This window comes from Panicum virgatum, chromosome 1N, assembly GCF_016808335.1.
Source record: "Panicum virgatum strain AP13 chromosome 1N, P.virgatum_v5, whole genome shotgun sequence".
In the NCBI taxonomy this organism is placed as follows: domain Eukaryota; kingdom Viridiplantae; phylum Streptophyta; class Magnoliopsida; order Poales; family Poaceae; genus Panicum; species Panicum virgatum.
The window spans coordinates 27,877,443-27,892,220 of record NC_053145.1 but is presented as its reverse complement, the minus strand read 5'-3'; the positions used below and the strand labels follow the sequence as shown (position 1 = coordinate 27,892,220).

Genomic DNA, 14,778 nt, shown 5'->3' with positions numbered 1-14,778 from the left:
CAGCTCTTTGGCCCTGAGATCATAGATGATGCAGAGCAGATGGTTCAGGCTGTGCGAGAAAATCTGAGGATTGCACAGAGCAGGCAGAAGAGCTATGCTGATGGCAAACGGAGAGACCTGACTTTCAGTGTCGGTGATTATGTGTATCTGAAGGTGTCTCCGATGAGAGGAATCCGCAGATTTAATGTCAAAGGGAAGTTAGCACCTCGTTATGTGGGGCCATTCAAGGTGCTAGAACGGAAAGGCGAAGTTGCTTATCGCCTGGAGTTACCTCTCAGTCTCTCAGGAGTTCATGATGTCTTCCATATATCTCAGCTGAAGAGGTGTTTGCGAGTACCCGAGGAGCAGGCACCCCTGGATGGAGTCGATGTCCAGGAGGATCTGACTTATATTGAGCATCCGGTAAAGATTCTGGAGACATCAGAGAGGGTTACTCGGAACAAGCGCATCAAGATGTGCAGAGTTCAGTGGAGTCACCACAGTGAAGCTGAAGCTACTTGGGAGCGAGAAGATGAGTTGAAGAAGACATATCCAGATCTCTTTGCTAGCCAGCCCAGCTAAATCTCGGGACGAGATTTCTTTAAGGGGGTAGGGTCTGTAACACCCTAATTTAAATTTCAGTATTTATTATAAATTAAATTGGCTTTAGTTAAATTTTCTAAGGTTTATTGTGTTTAGATGGCATTTAATCTAATTTTTTGTTCCTAAATAATTAAAATTTATCATAGGTTTAAATTTTTGTTGCATTCATGCTGGTGCATAATTTTATTTGAGTGTGGTTTGAATTCAAATTCATTTTTGAATTCAAACTTTGGTTGAATTAGATTTAGAAAAGAGAAGAATAGAAAAGAAAACCAGAAAATAGAAACCCGAAACCAGCCCGAACCCAGCCCAGCCCAACCCGTTTCCCTTTTCTTCCCCGTGGCCCCATCTCCTTTCCTTTTCTGGCGGCCCAGTCACCCTGCGCGCGGCCCACTCGCAAGGGCCCACGCTGCGGCCTGCCCCGCCCGCTCGCCTCGCGCCACAGAACGCGTCACGCGCCTCAGCCGCTGCGCTCCCGGGCCCGCACGTCAGCGCCTACAGCCGCTAGCCCCGCGTCGCCCGCGTCCCTCTCCTCTCGCTGCCAGCCCGGGCCCGCTAGTCAGCTCCTCCTTCCTCCTCCGCAGCGCCCGCAACCGTCACGCCGAGATCCCCGGCGAGTTTCCATCGGGGGCACGCCTCCCCAAGATCCCCGCCCGGCCCTTAAATTGACCCCGCGGAGCCCCTGCGCCCTCCCATTCCGCAGCACAAACCCTAGCCGCCGCCTCCCTTCGCTCCGCCGTGCCATAGCTCCGCGCCACCGCAGGTAAGCGGGTTCCCAAGCAATTGCCGCCGCCGGCGACCTCCGCACCCCTCTGACCCCTGGACTGCCTACTCAGGGACTGCGCGGACCTCTTCAGCTACTCAGCGAGCCCGGAGGACCACCGCAGCAACCCGGACCGCGAAGCGCCGCCCGCGACCGCTGCCGGAGCACGACGCCGACGCCGCTGCACCACTCCCCCGTCCAATTCCAAGCTCGGTGAGCCTCACAACATCCTGCCCTTTCATTTGCGCTAGTTGTCTTGGCCTTTAACCCGCTCCTGAGGTCAGCACCTCACCCGCCGGCGAACTTCGCCGCCCCGAGCCGCCATGGTCGCTGAACTTCATGCTCGGGACCTCCCCAAACCCAACTCGCCCCTAGGTGGATTACCCATGCCGCAAGGGAGCTCCACGGCCAAACCCCATCCCAAATAGCCCCCGGAGTGCCGGATTGGGCATCTCCGGTGAAGCGCCGCCGCGGGATTTGGTTTCCCCGGCGACCAGCGCCGCCGCCGTCGCCCCTTTCGCCCTGAGCCGCTAGATCCCGATTCAACGGCCCCGATTAGAAGGTGGGCCGATCCGATCTGATCCGCCAGATCGCGATCCGACGGCCCAGAATCAAAGATACCGGTTCGGCCGGTACTTTTTGCTAAAGAGCCCTTTAGTTTTCCGAGATTCAACCCGCAGTCCACTCTTAGTTAAAAGAATTTGCGGTTTAGTCCAAATTTTAACACGCAGCCCCCTGGCCTTTCTGGAATTAGAACCCGCCGTCCTTTGCTGCTAATTTTGCGCGTTAGACCCTGGAGTTAACGTTTAATTGTGTTTTAGCCCTCGGTTTTAGCAGAAAAGCCCTGGAACCCTGTTTTTCTTACAAATAAGCCCCTAGAACTTGTTTTTAGCCTAGAAAATGCGTTTTAGCTCCGTTTTTAGCGTTCTTTATGTCCACGCGATCGTTGTAACGCGTAGAACAGTATTAGAGTAGTTTAGTGCGCTGTTTTTATGTGTTGATGTACTGTTCTTTAGTTTTTGTTAGTATTTGCTTGTATGCTTATTTTGTGCATTGTTTTGGCCATGTGTTCGTGAGTAGACGTTGATCCATCTGAGGAGCCTCAGTACCAGTGCCAGGAGCAGCCGTCTTCGGAGCACTTTGAGCAGCAGCAGGAGCAGTACGAGGAAGGCAAGTATAACATGAACAACCTATCACTTTAATTACATTTTCATACTGTATTTTAATACTGTATGCCTATAAGGACATTCCTAGCCACTTTATATCCTTTATATATATCCTTTGGGTTGCATTTTGGTTAGTTGTGCTAGGTTGCTGCGCTATAACACACTCTGGTCCTTTTAATTAATTTGATTAATGGTTTACTTGAACTTAATTCTGAGAGTGGCACTCTGTGTGGCTTGAGTGGCTCACTTCTCGTTAAAAGATGTTTTTTTAGAAACATGGTTTAGGGGGCCAGCACGGTGCTTACTGCCTGGTTGGCCACTCTCCATAAGGACCGGTTCATAGAGCGACAACCTGGGACAACAGCGCTACCACAAGGCTAGAATGGGATAGACTTGGCGTAATAACTAGATCTTTTTGGTTTGGAGTAACTTACCTGCGGGGCAAGAGTAGTAAGCTTCAATGGTCCCTGCTCCTCCGGCTTGGTCTGTGCTTGGATTGCGCTCCTGTGCTTGTACCCCCGGAGGTGGGCCCCATCGTCGCCGACCTAACTCTCGCGGTTACGCCTTACCAACGAGATTCTTTTTAAAGGCCTCGTAGTGAGTCGCTGGCCATCTCACCTAAGGAAGTGTGATGAACAACTGGCGTAGCTCACGACTTGTGGGTAAAGATGTGCAACCTCTGCAGAGTGTAAAACTTGTATACTAGCCGTGCTCACGGTCATGAGCGGCCCAGATCCTCCTTTTGATTAGTGAAGTTATCTCCTTCCGACGAGGGAGGTGCTTCTCGGGGTTACCTTGGTGGCTTGGTCGTGGTTTGGTTCTCAGTAGTATCATAATTAATTCTGATTAATTACTATGTAACTGGGTTAATGGTAATTCATCAACTAGTAGTAAATAGCTTAAATAAAATCTTGCCAACACTTAAAAGCTAATGCAGTTGAGTCAGCCAGCCTAGAGCCTCATAGTTTGTGTTATACTTGTTGAGTACAAGTTGTGTACTCACTCTTGCCTCTTCTCTACTTTTTCCTCTTGGCTACGCTACTGCTGCTCAGTTCCTGCCGACACGAGGGAGTTCGTCCAGCGCTACCAGGACTACGAGGACTTCTAGGTGCTTCGTCTCCCAGTCGACGTCCCTGTGGCGCCCTGCTTCAGCTTCGGAGAGCTTTTATCGTATTTTGTACTTCGCTTCCGCTGTATCAGACATTTTGTCATTATTGTAATAAATAACATTCGTATTCGCTTTATTATGTCTTTTTACGTGATATGTGCTCTTATATACTGTTCATTCTGTTGTATATACGTGTGACTTGATCCTGGCACGTATATGATTGCTCGGTTTATGTTCTTTTATAAACCGGGTGTTACACATAGTGGGTCTGGCCTATCAACAGGCCAGTCAGATGGTTTTTCCCCTACTGGATCGGCAACTGAGACATCCCCGATTGACCCTCAGGCTCAAACAGATGGGAATATCGTATATGCACAGCCGGTTAGTACTGCAGCACCAACTCAGTTTCCTCCTTCGTACACTAGTTCCACACCGATGACTACACATGCACAGGGAAACTACGTGCCAGGGTACCCTGTTGGCTGGGATCCTACTACTAGATTTGGTATGCCCCCGGAGTATATGATGTCAAGCAGGGCAGCCAAGGACTTCGGCTTCATAGCCGATGAATCAGTAAGTTAATGCGTTGGCTCCTCAGCTGACCCAGTCTCAAGATGCCGCACCAGCTCCACAGCCGTCGGCTACACCTACATCAGCGCCATCGCCAGCAAGTCCAAATAATGTGTCCGCCCCATGGCTGACACCTCAACAACAGAATCTGGCGATGATAATACATCCCAAGTCTCTTACAGAGGTCTTGGCAAATAGACTTCCTCATGCCAATGGAGTCACCTGGGTGTTCCATGATCCTGTGACTGGTCGGGGTAGACGCTCCCCTGGCGCAGCGAGAAGGCGGCCCCTCCCACGATGTTCCAACGAACGTTGGACGGGTGCCCCTTGAGGCGATACAGAGCTCGCCACAAGTTGAAGTGGGGGGCGATCCCCAGATACCCCTCACAGAGGTGGATGAAGATGGCGATTTGGGCGATCGAGTTGGGCTTGAGATGTGTTACCTCGAGCCCGTAGAAGTAAAGAAGGCCGCGGAAGAAGGCCCCCGCAGGCAGCGCAAAGCCCTTCACGTAGAAGGACTTGAACACGACCGTCTAGTCCTTGTCCTCTGACGGGAATTCTTCACCGTAGCAGCACTGCCACCCGAAGATCTGCTTCTCCGGGAGGATGTCGCGCTCCACCATGTCCTGGATGTCGCTATCCTAGAGCGAACACTTCTTCCATGATGATGAAGGCGGCAGAGCATCTCCGGTGCTCCCCAAGGTCGAAGACGATGAAGCAGCAGGAGTGGCGGCCATGGCGATGGCGGCGAAGCTCAAGAAAGGGATGGAAATCACGAGGAACTGGAAGGCCGAGAGCTCTAGAAGCTAGTCGAGTTGGCAAGGCAGCTAAAAGCTCTAGAGCACCCAGGAACAGGGTGGCCACTCCACGCAGGTTCCCCTATTTAAATATCGAAGACTGCACAATGAGCAGATCCGAAATCAACGTCTGGATCAGATCGGGCCGGGAATCTTACGGCGGACAGAGCGGAGTTAACGGTAACTTTCTTTTTACCATTGCCCCTGACAGCCCCGCTCCTCTGTCAGGCGCGTCAGATCCACGCGGGGAGATAACGGTTTGATTTTTTACCGTAATGCGAATGTGCTTCGAATATTCCTGTTACTACCCGGCGTGTCTCCGTGAGCCAACCAGGGTCTCAGGGCCCGAACGCCGCGACTACTCGGTGTGTCTCCGTGACTCCGCCAGCGACCCTGCTCGGGGGCTGGGCGCCTCCAACTACCCGGCGTGTCTCCGTGACCCAGCCAGGGCCTCAGGGCCCGGACGCCGTGACTACTCGGCACGTCTCTGTGACTCCTCCAGCGACCCTGCTCGGTGGTTGGGCACCACCTACGACCCGGCGTGTCTCCGTGACCCAGCTAGGGCCTCAGGGCCCGGATGCCGCGACTACTCGGCTCCTCTCCGTGACTCCACCGGCGACCCTGCTCGAGGGCTGGGTGCCACCTACGACTCGGCGTGTCTCCGTGACCCAGCCAGGGCTTCAGGGCCCAGACGCCGCGACTACTCGGCGCCTCTCCGTGACTCCACCGGCGACCCGGCTCGAGGGCTAGGCGCCACCTACGACCCGGCGTGTCTCCGTGACCTAGCCAGGCCTTCAGGGTCCGGATGCCGCGACTACTCAGCGCATCTCCGTGACTCCACCAGTGACCCTGCTCGGGGGTTGGGCACCACCTACGACCCGGTGTGTCTTCGTGACCCAGCCAGAGCTTCAGGGCCCGTATGTCACGACTACTTGGTGCATCTCCATGACTCTGCCAGCAACCCCGCTCGGGGGCTGGGTGCCACCTATGACCCGGCGTGTCTCTATGACCCAGCCAGGGCTTCAGGGCCCGGATGTCACGACTACTCGACGCATCTCCGTGACTCCGCCAGCGACCCTGCTCGGGGGCAGGGCATCACCTACGACCCGGCGTGTCTCCGTGACCCAGCCAGGGCCTCAGGGCCCGGACGCCGCGACTACTCGGCGTGTCTCCGTGACTCCGCCAGCGACCCTACTCGGCGGCTAGGTGCCATATATAACCCGGTGTATCTCTGTGACTCAGCCAGGGCTTTAGGGCCCGAACGCCGGGACCGCTCGGAAAGTCTCAGTGACTCAAACCAGGACTTCAGGGTCAGGGAATCGAGTTAGATTCATATGTTACGGCTATCTCGAGATAGCTAAGGACCGATATCCTCAGGGAATCAGTCTAACAAAAATGCTTACTAGGTACCCAGGCATTCGGATTGACAAAAGTTGGAGATCAGTTCTTTGACCCTCGAAATGCTTCTTCATGTTGGTGTCTCTTATGCTCAATCTGAATAGGTATTCTGCAAGCGCACGGAATTCACCGGTGTAGCACTTCACCTTGGAGTATTCCAGGGTATCGTGAAATCCTCAGGGAAGCACTATGGTAAAGTGTATCGTAAATTGTAGTGACAACCTTTACTGAGTTTATCGACCGACTAATTCAGCAGGGGTAAGCCAGATAACAAATAGGATAAATGGCCAGTCTATGACCGCGCGACACACAGGAGACTCTATACCTTAGAGAGGTAGCAACTGGGAGGACAGCGAGCGAGAAAGGACTCTTGAAACACTTCTAAACTACTGAGCTAGCCTCACTAGAACTAATCTAACCTTCTATATTGATGTTGGAACCAGGAGCTTACTTCGGCGGCGTAAGCGAAGGGCGCAGACAGGGGTGAGAAGGGGACCAACATACTTTTGGCAATCTTACTGCTATGAAAGCACCCGAACGTGGTGGACTATGTGGGATGGACAAGGCTGTCACCACTTGCCGCCTACCACTGCGGTACCGTGGGGTGGAACACACTTTCTAGCTAGCACTGAGTTAGACACCACATCTGCTCTCGGTACTAGGATTTCTCTTGAGGCCTTCAAGATAAATCCCCCTCAACCTAGTGAACTAATTTGAATTAGACTAGTACCGGTGAGAAAACCCTTAAGACTAACTCCGACAAGCAAGGAAGAGAACTTAAACTAAACTAGAGGTAAAACTTACTCCCGCAGACAAGTAATAGTACTTGGAAATATAAATACTTGTGGAAAGTAAAGCTGAATCAAGTAAATGAAGAAGATTACTTATATTAAAAAAGTCAAAGGAAAAGATACAAGAACTTATACCGAGCTCTGATGATGGCTCCGGATCCCCGAGACAAGCTCGACTCGACTCTAACTCCCAATTACTAACCTACTTTAGACTTGAGAAGAGACAATTGCTCCTCTTTAGTGTGTGTTTACAAGTGAGGATGGGAGGCCTATTCATAGCTGCTCAAGGTCGGTAATCAGGTAACCGCTGCAAGATTACGCTACCCCTGACTTGTCTTTAACTTCACGCGAAAGAGGAGCTCCAGTGGCTGACTTGTGGGGCCGGGCGGCCTAGCCCTGCTGCCACCGACTTCGCGTGGATGGCTTCTGATCACTCCGGGAGATCGATAAGTTGGGTGGTTTCCTTGGATACCAGAATCTTAGGCCGGGCGGCCTACCTCTGGCACTCCTCTGCCCTTCGTTTCGCCAACATTGCACATCAACACTCCACATTGCCTCTGGACTGGGTGCTTTCCTCATTTGACAATCTTGGCACTAGCATGTGGGTCTTTGGTTTGAACCTTGTGCCTTTCGGGTCCATCAATAGGATATGAGGTGCTTGTTCTGGAACCTTATGAACATGTCACATTGTTCTTGTGAAAGTACTGGACCCATGTATGTATGTAGAGGTGTCAGGCCAGTCGGCACGAAATGTGCCGGGTGGTCGGGATTTTCTCTGATTTCGACCATCTTTGGATAGTAGATTCCTGCAAGCACAACTCATCCAAAACTTGTGGAACTTATTAGAATTAAACAAAATATGCATGGAATATGGTGCAAAACTCAATTTATTTCCGAGAAGTTGACGGTCAAAACGTGAGATAATGGCCATCAATACCCCCCCCCCAAGCTTAAACTTTTGCTCGTCCTCGAGCAAAGCTTAGTACTGAGGCTCGGTGGATCAGGAGTTGCGTTGATGTTTGCCCTCTGTAGGTACCCTGTGCACAGCATATTACTCTATCCGTATGTACTTCGAGTAAGTTGGCTCATACCTATTTGTTCTGAATGATGGGGCTTATTTCACATTTCGTCCCTTGCCTTGAGCGGTTGGAGGACTGAACAACCTTCACCGGAATGTTTTCCTGTCTTCCCTGTTCAGGTTCATTCTCAAAATATTTCTTAAGTATGCATATGATTAAGGTTCCCTGAAGGTGCTCTCAATCGCTCAAGGTGTATGATCCTTACCAAGGTCGAAACTTGACCAAGTTCTTCCTAATCTAAGGCTGACATCTAGAGTTATGGGTAGGAAGAGTATGACATACCTTGATTACTAGTGTTGGCGAGCCGAAGAGTGGTTCGCAAGAGGTAGGTACCTGATCAAATTCCGATCTTATGGAATCACAAATGTCTAGGGGAGAGGGAGAAATGGACTCACACTTTTGGAAACATTTTTGGGTCATTTTATTGAACTCCACTTTTGAACTATTTTTGCTAAGGATCATGGGCACTTTTTTTTGAAGAAGATTACTCCATGTCCTTCCTGAATTGAATACTTTCAGAGGGAACTTTTGAAGAATTTTGACCCTTTTTTGGAGTGGATTGGCACACAGTGGAGATTTTGTACTGGAGTTGTGGTGGAACTGTCTGGGTGGATGACAATACCCGGAATAGGTAATTGTCGTACCAGACATTTTGAGGCTAGCAAGAAATGGCACGCAAAGGAGAAAGACCAGCAGATGACAAGTACCTTTCCTTGAGCGAACTCACCATTCGACAAAGCTCAAAGTAAATCAAGATAGCCTATGGTAGCTCTTGTATGATAAAACATTATGGCTCTGGATGGGATATGTAAATCAACAGGGAAACCTTTTATCATATTTTAATGTTATTCCGAGAATTTCCCTTACTGAGGTAGATAGTTTTAATTCCAATGTAGGCCATCTCGAATCCCACAACAACTTAGACTTAGAAAATCATGTTAATGCTCCCACTAAAGCAGATTTAAAATGTGTCTATTATGGGCCAACTAGCTCTGGTACTAGATGAGTAAAAAGCTGTAAACGGGGCACATGCAAGTCTCAAACAGAGCAACTATTAATCATTTCCAAGGTAAGAGTTTGCACGGATTTCCACACATTTATTCTAAGCCTGGCAATTCTCTCTTTTTTTACTAAGATTATGATAAGCTGAACGAGCGGGTATGACGACTTACCTGGATACTGACGATCTCTCCCGCCAAGCTTCAACGAAGCTCAGGGCTACTGGTCTGGATGTGGCGGGGGGGGGGGGGGGGGGTAGTATGCACCATGGTGCCAATTATAGGACAAGGAGGATAACATCCCCCAACTCTCCTGTGTGAGACTGTTGTTGTGATCGAGACTATGTCCCAACTCCTTCTGACATAACTTTATGGCACCCATTCAGGCAGTGAGGCCTGATAGCTCCCGTGTGAGCAGATTGTTGTACTCAAAACATGCTGACGCAGATGGGCGAACCTATGGGCCATGGGATGTCCCCATGCCTGAGGGGTAGTAAACCCCCTAGTCATGCCCATACCCCAAGCTACCCTCAGGCTGGTGTGAGGTCTGGCCACCCTGGGTGTAAAACCCGTAGGCCTCCTCGAAGCTCATGTGAGTAGTGTATGGGTGAGGCTCTGCTGAGGCATCTGGCGAGGGTGCAGCGTGTGATGGTTCGGCTTCCTGAGAAGCACGGGCGTGCTGTGAAGCTCCTAGCTGGCGAGAAGCTCCTGCCTGCCGTGATGTGCCACCCTCGGCCAACTGTGCGTCACGCCGAGTCCCCATGTCATAGGGCCAGCTTTGCTGTTGCGTGCTGGCTCCTTCTTTTCCATTTGGAGGGTTAGACGTTTCACACAGTAGAGCGAGAGTTTCGGGCATGGCAGCTCGAACTCCCTCTCATACCCCGGATAGCACATGAATACTGAGTTCCCGGGATCTTCACGCATCATGTGCGCGTGAACAAAGTGGTCCAGACCGATGAAGTTTTGGTACTCATCCGTCGCGGGCAGATATGTGACTTGTGCATTCTCCAGAACACCGACATACCGCGCAATGCGGGTGACCAGTGAGGATATGTCGATGGGAGATCTGCACATGACCATTTTCTAGTTCGGTGATGTCGGCGAAGTGCGACCATCCCGCAGCCGTGAACACGCGGTTCATGTCCTGGCGGAGTCCCGTCATCATGAGGAATTCTGTATCGAACCGCTTGGCGTGGCCGTACGACTGCTTCTTCAACAGCTCGAGGGCGTCCTGCTCATAATCAGTTCGAACAACGATCTGATCGACCGACGTCAGAACTCTAATTTTGAGACGGGGCCTCGGGACTGCTGGAGAGGCAGGGGCTTCCTCCTCTTCTTCCTGGGATCGTGACGGTCGGCGAACAGAGTCCACCGACATGTCATCCCGGGAGCCTGATGACGCTCGCGAGCTCTAGGATCGGGATGACGAGCCGAGCTTCTTCACCATGTTCCGGATGTTCCCCCAGACCGACGTGACTCCTGCAAAAGATTAGTATAGAGAATATGCAGGAAAAATAATCAGAGGGGTTAGTGGTCAGTCGTTCTTGTGAGGATCAATCCACCACAATCGTTCTTCGTTCAGAGCTTGTTTTAATCAACGAGACATATTTTTGTGGTTTTCATTTTAGGAGAGAGTTACTACTAATTGCATTAGTGTTGAGCTAATCTCAGGACTACTACTTTTCTTGTGGGGCTAGCACTTGAGTTTCTTAACTTAATTAACTCCTAAGAGCTTCATTAGGCAAGAAAACTCAGAGAGAGGAAGAGAGAAAGTGTGCTCGGGAGGGTGACCTGCATACTCAGAGCGATGGTGCGATGAACGACGACGATGCAGTGGCTTTTATCAAGGCGCGCAGGGGGCAGGCCGGCCGGCCTATACAGTGCCGGGCGGCACTTTCCGTGGCCTTCCTTGCTCCACATCGTTGCCTAGCTCGTAGACCTGCTGGTGGGAGTGCTCTGGTTATTGATGACGGGACACGAGCGGAGGACGCGTGCCAGGTGGCGATGATGAGGCCGGCCGGCCTGTCTCCCCCCTATGAGAAGTGTCGGCCACCTCCCCTTGCTTCTGATGCACTCCAAGCCTCTGATTCCCGCAGCCCACTGACCAAACAAAAGAGAGTGGGGCCGGCCGGCCTAAACTTTGGCTGAATTTTTTTTATGCAATGCAATGATATCTGAAGCAAAACAAAAATTTAAATTTTGGTTTAGAATTGTAAACATGCCATGACTTTGAAAAGAAAGATTATGCAAGAAAAATTTAAACTATCCTATATGCAAATGCAAGAATGGATACGTACCATGATTCTCATGGCGATAGCTCGGGTTTTGAGTCCGGAGCGGGACTCTCCATACCTCGGGTTCTATTGTCGTCGCCGGATGGAGTTCCAGACATAGACACTTTTCTCCGCCATTTCTTCTTGGTGGCGGGTTTTATTTTGATCGCTTTCACCTCTGATTCCTCAAATTCTCTGTGAAGAATTCGTCGTCTTGCATTCCTGTAGTTATGTACTCTGATCTCCCTATCGATTCTTAGACGTTCCAAGAGCTCGGCAAGGATATCGATTGTCGGTGTTTATGGCTTCTCCTGCTCTTTCTCGGATTTCTTCCAGTTGAATGTCTTGACCTGGGAACACTATTCGACCTTTGGTCTGAAGGCGAACCTCTCTGTCTGCCGATTGATATTGAGTTGAATCTCTACAGCTCCAACATCAATGTGTGCATTTGCGGTACTCAAGAGCGGCCTCTGGCACTTCTCGGCCCTCCGTTTCGCCGATATTGCACATCAACGCTCCACATTGCCTCTGGACTGGGTGCTTTCCTCATTTGACGATCTTGGCACTGGCATGTGGGTCTTTGGTTTGAACCTGGTGCCTTCCGGGTCCACCAATAGGATATGAGGTTTTTGCCTTGTTCTGGAACCTTATGAACATGTCACATTGTTCCAGTGAAACTACTAGACCCATGTATGTGGAGGTGTCATGCCGGTCGGCACGGAATGTGCCGGGCGGGCGGGATTTTCTCTGATTTCGACCATCTTTGGACAGTAGATTCCTGCAAGCACAACTCATCCAAAACTTGTGGAACTTATTAGAATTAAATAATATTTTCATGGAACATGGTGCAAAACTCAATTTATTTCTGAGAAGTTGACGGTCAAAATGTGAGATAATGGCCATCAGCACCCCGAACCCTTCCAAGCCTCGGGGGCTGCACCCAATGGGTGCGCCCAGGGGCGCATCCCGTTCTGGATCTACAATGATGACGGACACTTATAATGAGCACCGAAGGACTTAGTTCGTACGACAAGAATCAACTCGGCCCTCCAGCGCTCGGGGGCTTGACGGAGGTAGATCTATGTACCTCCCTGCCGAGTGGGGTCCCCGAACACGGGCGACTACCCCGCTTGGTGACTCGGCTACAACTACTCGGCAAGCAGTGACTCAGCTGTGCGCCGAAAGGATCTTCAGTAGATCAGGATGAGAGGCTCCAACTAGAAGCTTGGATATCTAGGGATCTTAACCGACCTCCTTTCTTGTAAAACAACCCGAGCATACCTTCCTTGTACCCCTATGACTCCTAGTCTATATAAAGGAGATGTGGGAAGACCCAGATAGACTTCTTTTTTCGCAGCATTCCACAAACCCTAATACAACTCCGAACACAGGACATAGGGTATTACACAAATCGCGGCCTGAACCTGTCTAAGTCCCTGTGTCTTTATGTTACTATCGAGCTCTTGGTCATGAGATCCCCATCCTGAAACTCTACCGCCGGGTACACCCCATTGGACTGGCTGGAATAATAATCTGACATCATGTTTTGTAGATTCTTCCTCCTCTACTTGTGGCCTTGCTGCTTTCTCTGCATGGTTAGGACATGGTAGATCACGAGTGGACTTACCACCCCTCGTGGTCACCACATTTATCTTTTCTGAAAAGGGAACAACAGCAGCAGCTATTTGCGCAAGTTGTGTTTCGATCATTTTGTTGAAACTTAATTGATTTCTTAGCGCAGAAGAAAGCGTTTCAACTTTTGCATTTATATTTTCCAAAATTTTGTCTTTGGCAGCAAGCTTTTTGTTTAAGGATTCATTTATTTTGGCTTGGCCAAAGACTAGATCTCTCAAGGAGGGTTGGTTCGAATTGAAATTCGAATTGAAATTTGAGTTAAAATTGTTACCTCCTCCTTGGAATGGTGGGCGTGCTTGACCCCACCCCTGGCCTCCTTATGGACGAAACCCGGTGTTGTTGTGTTGATGTAGGCTACGTCTTCACTTGTCTCGGGGCAGTCATTCCCCGAGTGTCCACCATCACCACAAACCTCGCACGTTGAGTACGAGTTCATGGCATGGACCACAACATGCACGTTGAGTACGAGTTTCTTCAGTAGGAGATCCATTTTGGCAGCGAGCATCTCCATCTCCTTGATGGTATGCATTCCGCCCTTTGTTCTGGGCAAGGAACGCTCCTCATTCCAGCCCTGGTTGGAGACCATCTTTTCAATTAAGGTTACCTTGGCAATTGTGAGGTCTAGATAGGCTCCTCCAGCAGCAGCATCGAGATGGGTTCTTGATGTTGTCGTTAGCCCATTGTAGAAGCTTTGGAGCATGGGCCACTCGCCCATCCCATGATGAGGATAGGTGAGTATGTATTCTTGGAGTCTCTCCCAAGCTTCTGGGATGGATTCCATCCCTGTCTGATGGAAACTTGAAATTCTTCCACGTAGGGCATTTGTTCTACCCAATGGGAAGAATTTTGCGAGGAACGCCATGGAACGTTTGTCCCACATGCTGACAGCTTCCTTGTTCTGATAAAACCACTGTTTCTCTTTCCCCAGTAGAGAGAAAGGAAGCAGGTGGAGCCTGATGGCGTCAGCCGTAACGCTCCATATGGTTACGGTCTTACAAAGCTCCAGAAAGTTCTGGAGATGGGCGTTGGCGTCCTCATTTGGCTTGCCACAGAACAGGCTAGCTTGCACCATATTTATGAGGATAGACTTCAGCTCAAAGTTCACGTCCCCAATATCAACGTTGGGTCCAGTTGCCACATTGGCAGCCGAGGGGATGGAGAAGTTGCGGAGAGTCTTCTCAGCCATCCCGCGCAAGCTTTGGTTAAGCCATCTTTGATTACTTGTATCGCTACACATGTTGGTGCCTTAGAGGCAAATTTTATTCCTTTCATTGAGGGCGACCGTGCGTATATCGACGAAGCTTATTTGATCCAAGGTCACACACTCAAAAAAGGCCCGAATGACTCTTTGATTTTCTTCTACTTGGGCTTTACAAATGAGATTCCGCTGCCCAATACGGAGTTCCATTTGTATAATTGCCATTCACTAACCATCCCTCTCGTTCCACAAGAAGGAGCTCATAGGCATAGATCTTTTCGTTTACCTAGCAAGATGACAAGAAGCAGGACCAGAAGGGAAGCAGAACCGACATCACCGCCTCAGCAGCTACAGCACTCACATAGACATGAGGCCGGTGGTTCGTCATGGCACAGTGCCAGCACTGAGGAGTGGGCACGG

At 50.5% G+C, this 14,778-nt stretch overlaps 1 non-coding gene across 1 annotated transcript; it reads left to right on the top strand.

The window, feature by feature from the left end:
• The first annotated feature begins 13,873 nt into the window (after positions 1-13,873).
• LOC120657747 lies at positions 13,874-13,980 on the top strand. Its single transcript, XR_005668287.1, has one exon. It is a non-coding gene; the product is annotated as a small nucleolar RNA R71 (small nucleolar RNA).
• Positions 13,981-14,778: the final 798 nt, after the last annotated feature.